Below are 7798 nucleotides of genomic sequence, written 5' to 3' on the forward strand. Positions count from 1 at the left end.
TTCTAACTTCTTTATTATTTATATGGTGCTGGAATAGTTGCTCAATCAGATGCAAGCATGATGACCTTAGTTCAAAACCCCAGCACCCATAGAAGACCAGGCATGACAGAACACAACCCTGTAACTCTGGCGCTGGAGGTTGACCTCCCTGGCCCGCCAATCTAATGGACATAAACTCCAGCTGTGATGCATTTACGCACTTACGCATTTAAGTCACTGTCTTCAGAAACATAGCTGTGGGGCAGTGTTGGCGCACACCTTTAATCCCAGCACTTGGTAGGCAGAGACAGGTGGATTTCTGAGTTCGAGGCCAGCCTGGTCTACAGAGTGAGTTCCAGGACAGCCAGGACTACACAGAGAAACCCTGTCTCAAAAAACCAAAAAACAACAAGAAAACAAAACAAAAAACTAGAAACATAGCTATGGTCCCAGGACCACACAAATTATTACTTCCTTGATATAACTCAAGATTCAGATTTTCCCGATCATTAGAACCAATCAGAATCCACACCGGTTTTATGCTCTTGTTAAGTGTCCTTCACCTGCTGGGTTTTGATTGCATCTAAGGCTGGCGCTAACCATTCACATGCACTGGTTTTATCTCGGCATCACTCCCCACGTCCGTATACTGTGCTTATTGAGAGCACGCCATCACCTTTGCTGTGGGTATGCAGAAGAGAAGACTGCTCAGGTAGAGTTCATGCCATAGGAGGTCTTTATCAGCCAGCCAGCGACCGATGGGTGTTGGGCATCCCAGTGTAGCCTGAGCCTTTCTCGGGGTGAGCTTCTAAGCACAAAATCCACATCCTGGGTTGACATAGTTCATTTAACAAGAACAGTTAGCCAGGAGAAGAACCACAGAGGCCAACGGAAAGAAGGTCAGTGCATTTAGAGGCTTTTCTGGACTATGGATTTTGACGGACTGAGTCCTTCGGTTGTGGTGTTGTTGCAGGTGGTGCTGGCTGCATGCTGAGTTTTACATCCTGAATGGGATTTCCATCGTGCAGTCAGTTGTGCTAAGGTGTGGGGGCTGTTTCACCCTTTAAAAAGCGATAGCTTTACAGAGGCTGGAGAGATGGCTCAGTGGTTAAGAGCATCTGTTCTTGCAGGGGACCTTGGTCCTATTCCCAGCACCCACATTGTGGCTCACAAATGCCGGTAAACTCCAGTTCCAGGGGATTCAATGACCTCTTCTGACCTCCGAATGAACTCAGACATACGAACATACACATAAAAAAATAAAACAAAAAATGAAGAGTTTTAACCCACACTTGAAAATTTCATCACTGTTGTGTGGTTTTCGTGTCAACAGGGTCACAAGGCTCTCTCTGTGACATGATCATGTTTCCCCTGCTCTTGGGAGCCTGCCAGAGAGCAAACCCCCTGGGTCACGGAGTGACTGAGAAGCTGTCAGGCCGGTGAAGGGACCACACAGCTCAGTGTTTCCTCTGCTGAGGGTGGGGCCTCTCTTTTCTGCCTCCTCCCCAGCACGTGGGCTTTTCTGACTTGTTACATTGTTGCCATCTTGGCGAGAAGGAGGAGGTCTCTCAGTGTGCACTCCTTGTGAATTTTCCTCTCTCAACATACAGGCTCTCTGTAGAAGGCTTACATGTTTCAGGTACTCACGAACCTAAGGTGGCAGAATGGCTCAGTGGGTAGAAGTGTTTACTGTGTAAGTCTTACAACCTGAATTCCATCCCTGGAACCCACAGAGGAAGGAGAGAATTGACTCCAGAGAGCTATCTACTGATTTCCACATGCATGCCGTGGTCTCTCACTCCTGATGGTGATGGTGGTGACGGTGGTTTAAATGAGCATTTAGTGGCCACCCCAGCCACAGAGATCTATTCAAGGGAAACACAGACCTGTGCTCTACCTGGTGAGATATGTCTGGAGAACAACGAACTGATTACAGCTCAAAGTGTTAGGTCCGGAGAGATGACTCATTGCACTCAAGAGCACCGGCTGCTCTTGCAGGGGACCTGGGTTCAATTCCCAGAAACCACATGGCAGCTCACAGCCACCTGTAACTCTAGCTCCAGGGGATCCAATGCCCTCTGCTGACATCCGTGGGTACCAGACACACGAGTAGTGTGCAGACATGTATGCAGGCAAATCATTCATACATATAAAGTAACAATTTAAAAAAATCTCATAAGATCCAAACTGTTGTCACCATGGTGATACATTCATGGAATCTTAAGTCTTCAGGAGGCTGAAGCAGGGAGGCTGCTGGTTTAAGACCAGCCTTGCTATACTTTGAGACACTGTCTCAGAGAGAGAGAGAGAGAGAGAGAGAGAGAGAGAGAGAGAGAGAGAGAGAGAGGGAGAGAGAAACCCCTCAGTGGGTTAAAAAATATGAAGGTAAAAAGAGGAAGCATGGGGGGTTGTGGGTAATATGATCATGATACATTGTGTATGAAGTCAAAGGATACATTTCAAATACTCCTTAAGAAACCCAAGTGTTCAATAATTGCCTTGGTGACAGGGTTGATTTTTTTGTTGTTTTGTTTTTTGTTGGTGGTGGTGGTGGTGTTTTGTTTTGTTTTGGTTTTGTTTTTGTTTTTGTTTTTTTGAGACAGGGTTTCTCTGTGTAGCCCTGGCTGTCCTGGAACTCACTCTGTAGACCAGGCTGGCCTCAAACTCAGAAGTCCACCTGCCTCTGCCTTCCAAGTGCTGGGATTAAAGGCATGTGCCACCACTGCCCAGCTTTGATATTGTTTTTAAGACTCTACTGTATATATCGCATGGGACAAAGCCAGTGAGAATTTTCTTGGGTCTTTAATCTAGAATTTAAGCAAGGGAGGTAGGGAAGGATTTCAAGATAGGTACAGGGAATGGCAAGAGCGTCCATAACTGACTTAACAAGTCCACAGTACAGTAACAAGTACACATATGTGTGCAAGTGTGTGTGTATACAGATATGTGTGCAAATTCCCTAGTCTCTGGCATCCACCTACTCTCCCAATGAGAAACCAGAATCAAGGTCAGGGTCCTAAGTCAAGATAACCTTGGAACATCCTATGTTCTCTCTTCCCCCTCTCCCTTCCCCTCCCTCCCCTCCCCCTCCTCCCCTCCCTCCTCCTCCTAGTTCATCTTGTATATGATGAGCAAATTACCTTCACGCGCCTCTGTGCTTCACCTGTGTGCCTGTTGGCCACAGAAATCAGAAGAGAATGTCACATCCCCTGGAACTGGTTGTGAGCCACCACATGGGGGGCTGGGACCTCAACCCGGGTCCTCTGCAAGAGGAATGAGTGGAGAAACACGCCAGCTACCCATGGCCTGTGATAACCATGGAGCTCACTGGCAACTCTGGGTTGGCCCCATGGGGATTCACCCTGCAGGTGTCTGCCTGCCTTCCCCGTACTATACTGTGTGGTGGCTGCATACTCAAGAGGGGACGTTTCTCTTCCTAGGTGTTCAGCTGGGGCTGAAGGGACGGCTCTGCAGTTAAGAGCACCCTCTGCTCTTCCAGAGGACTCTTAGTTCCCAGCACCCATCAGGTCTTCTTTGGGTTCTGATTTCAACTGACCAATTATAAAAGACACCAAGGAAGGGTAGAGGTTAGAGGCCTCTGACTCTAGTAAGTTAGTGTAGGGAGACATCTGCTGGCCAATTTTGTTGTTGCTGCTTTTTTTTCTTTTTTTTTTTTTTTTTGCTGTACAAACTTTTTAAAAAAATTATGCATACAGGATAGCATCCTGCCCCAGCCCCGCTTCCCACTGAGTTTCTGTGTGTGCCTCCATCTGTCCCTATCCCCCCAGTTCCCTCGTTTTTATGGCTCTGTCTCATAAGAATCGATCAAGCACACCCAGGTTGAGAGCCACAGTGTTAGCGACTGACTAGCGTCTGCCCGAGGCTCGCTCATTCACAGCTCTATCGAGCACAGAAAGTTTCCATTGCTGCGCAGATGTCCTTCCCCCGGCAGCCCCCACCAGGCGACAATTGTTCCGAGTGTCCGCTGTAGATTAGCTCTGCTCGCCCCCAGACAGTCACACAAATGCAGTCGCACGGTTGCACGCTCTTTTGTAGCTAGATGCTTTCACAATGTCCGGGAGGGTCTTCCACGCTCTCTCGAACCCTTTACTCCGCTTTTGTCGCCATGTTCGGTCTTCGGTGCGGATGGGCTACATCCATTCTTCGGTTGATGGGTCTTTGGACTGCTTCCAGTTCCAGGCCATTCTGAATGAAGCCGTGCACGGGCTGAACTTGGTGTCCCGGCCTTTTGTGGACCTGGGTTTACATTGCTCTTATGTAAACACTCAGGGGGGGAAGCGTTGATCAAAGGCTCGAGATATGGCTGACTTCATTAGAAACTGCCAGACGTCCTCTCCTGCCAGCGACGCACATGGGATTTGGTGGCACTGGTCTTCACCTGATCTCCTCTGGTGGAATCCTTTGGGGTTTTCCGTTGCATTTCCCCCGACAGCCAATAATGGCCTTGAGCACTTTGAGTTGAGTGGCCAGTTTTCTATTTTCCTTTATAACGAATAACGTCTGTTCAGGTCTTTCGCCCATTTTTAAATGATTTTTTTTTCTTATGACTGAACTATGGCATTCGCTCCTCCGTGCCCCTCACTCTACCCTCACCCCCACCCGGTGTGTGCATCTATAAAAGCTATAGTCTTCCTCTGCGACTCCACACCTCACTGTCTTTGCTATTTGTAATTGGGTCTGGGCAAGATGTTTCTGGAGGTTTGGGCTGTTATTCAAGGAACTGAAATAAAGGCCAAAATACATTCGTGAAAGAAAACATAAACTTTATTCAAAAAAAAAAAAAAAAGAGCTAGACAGCTCAGAAGGAAAATATACTGTGAAGAATGTTAAGCCAGGCACAGTGGAGCATGCTCTTAACCGGACACTTGAGAGGCAGGAGCAGGTGGATCTGTATGAGGTCAAGGCCAGCCTGGTCTAAGAGTGAGTTCCAGGCTAGCCTAGACTACATAGAGAAAGAGCGATTGACAGCAGGCCATGGGAATGGGGGCACTCAGGCCCAGGTTATTGCTTCAGCTGCTTTTACTGAAAGAAGTTTAATTTTTAGAAATAGCATAGTTCTTTGCTTTAAACTGTTTGCTCTGTGTGTGTGTTTGCATGTTTGTGTGCGAATCTGTGTGAGTATATATTTGTTTGCATGTTTGTGTGTGTATGTGTGTTTGCATTCTCGTGTGTGTGTGTGTGAATGTTTGTATATTTGTGTATGTACACATGTGAGTGTATATGTGTGCTTGCATGTTTGTATGTGTGTGCATGTATGTGTTTGCATGTTTGTGTGTGAATCTGTGTGTGTATGTATTTGCATGTTTGTGTGTGTACGTGGGTGTGTTTGCATGTTTGTATATGTGTGCATGTGTGTATATGTGTGTGTTTGCATGCTTGTGTGTATATGTGTGTGAGTGTCTGTATATTTATGTGTGTATACATGTGAGTGAATATGTGTATTTGCATGTTTGTGTGTGAATCTGTATGTGTGTATATGTGTTTGCATGTTTGTGTATGTGTGCATGTGTGTGTGTATGCTTGTGTGTGAGTGTATATTTGTGTGTGTACGTGTGTGAGTGTATATGTGTGGTTTCATGTTTGTATATGTGTGTGTGTGTGTGTGTGTGTGTGTGTGTAAACCAAAGAACTACTTGTGGGCTTGGTTCTCTTCTACCATGTGGGGCCCAGGAATGAAACTCAGGTTATCAGGTGTGGCGATGGATTTGGATGAGGAGACCTTTGCTCGCTGTTCATGTTCCTCCAAATAATGTATCTAATTTCAATCATATGCATGCCCGACTGTGCCTATGAAATTAATAGGGGTTCTCTCTAAAATTCTCTTGAAGGATACAGTTTGCCTCACTGCATGTGCACCAAGCCACTGCAGGAGGGGGCGGTGTCCCCTACTCTCATACCAGACACAACTGGAATGTGACTGAATAGAATCTAAGTTTAACGGCCGTTAGGAGGAGAGACATACCCCATTGCTCAGAGGTGGAGGGAGTGTGCATACTACATGCAGATCAGGGTCCCAGGCTGGCAAATGCATCATCAGGAGAGAGGTGTGTTCATAGCCCAAACCTAGCAGAGTCCGGGGCTGCCACACTACTCCCTATGCTTGCCGCTTCACCTTGAAGTCGTGGTCCCCACTGAACGCAAAGCTTGCCATCTCAGCTGTGCCTAAGGTTTTATTAGCCGGGTGTTTTAATTCCATGTCATTAACTCTCTCACCACTAGAGGGCGCCAGAGGCCGTTGTAAAGATGGAGCGGCTCTTCCTTGTTCCTTGTTAAACTCCGGATTTTCTTTGATTTCTGGCTGTATGAAAGAGGTACGCAAGTAAGAGGCCATCTGACTGTGACATAACCCCTTGCCGACCGTGTTGTCACTGTCTTCTGACACAGAGTTCACACTCCAAATCTGGAACCTTCAGGGGTGACCACACCCTCCATACTCTGAGCCTGTGCCCCACCCCCACCCCCAGGGCTGATTCCGATTCCCACTGTGTAATGCTCAGGGTCTCAGCTTGACCCCTGAGAAGAAGGAAACAGCTGAGGGATTGCCTCCATCAGGTTGGTGGGAGGGCCAATCTGTGGGGAGGTTTTTGTTTTTGTTTTTTTAATTGTTATGGTGCACACCATAGGGTGCACCATCCCTGTGCAGGTGTGTCTGGGCTGCGTACGCCCCCAGGGTTTCACTTCAACTCTTCCCTCTAGGTCCCTGCCCTGACCTCCCCGAGTGAAGGACTGTATCTTGTAAGCCACATCAACCTTCCGCCCTGCCTCTCCCACCAAGTTCCTTTTGGTCAGTGATTTGTCTCAGATAGCAGACTGAGAAACTGAGCCGTCTCTCATCTGGGAAATCCAAGGTGAATTTAGACATTTAGAATTTAATTCTCGGGCAGTAGTGGCGCACACCTTTAATCCCAGCACTTGGGAGGCAGAGGCAGGCGGATTTCTGAGTTCGAGGCCAGCCTGGTCTACAGAGTGAGTTCCAGGACAGCCAGGGCTACACAGAGAAACCCTGTCTCAAAAAACCAAAACCAACAAATAAAAGAATTTAACTCTCATCAAAGTCAGAAAAGCAAGTTCTAGGTCAGGATACTTTAACTTCCGGTTTTAGCATGTGTGTGTGTGTGTGCACGCACATGCACATATGTGTATATGCATATAGGGGCCAGAGAACATCCCCTGTGTTCTTTCAGGAGCCATCCACCCTGGGTTGTCCATTTGCAATCTTTTTGAAACAATTTCTCGTGGCCTGTAACCCACAGGTCCACTGTCTGGCCGTCTGGGCAGCAAGCCCCAGGAAGCTGCTGACCGCCACCTCCCAAGAGCTGGACTGTGTGTACGCTGTCATGTGTATGCTGTCATGCCAGCTTCTCTGCATGGGCTCTGGGGTTCACACTCAGATCTTCATGGTACACGGCGCACATCTTACCAACTGAAATACCTCCTCGGTTCCCCCGCTGCTCTCACGCCCTGGTTCTAGCCTGGTTTTAGCAGATCTTGGCCGTGGTTTATAGCATCCCTCTGTTTCCTCACCGACCTCAGCAGAGCAGGAGTAGAATTACTATGGATGAGACGTTGAGAGTCAAACCTTCAGAAAGTGTTTTATACGATAGGTACTGAGTTTCTGTCAGCTGCCATTGCTGTCTACACACACACACACACACTATACACACACAATATACACACATGTAATACACACACGATACACATAATATGCACATGCACAATATACACACATGCAACGCACAATATACATATATACACAGACATACACATATAAATACATATCACATGTACATATACAATA

The sequence above is a fragment of the Grammomys surdaster genome, unplaced genomic scaffold, assembly GCF_004785775.1.
Source record: "Grammomys surdaster isolate TR1022 unplaced genomic scaffold, NIH_TR_1.0 164, whole genome shotgun sequence".
NCBI classification, from domain to species: Eukaryota; Metazoa; Chordata; class Mammalia; order Rodentia; family Muridae; genus Grammomys; species Grammomys surdaster.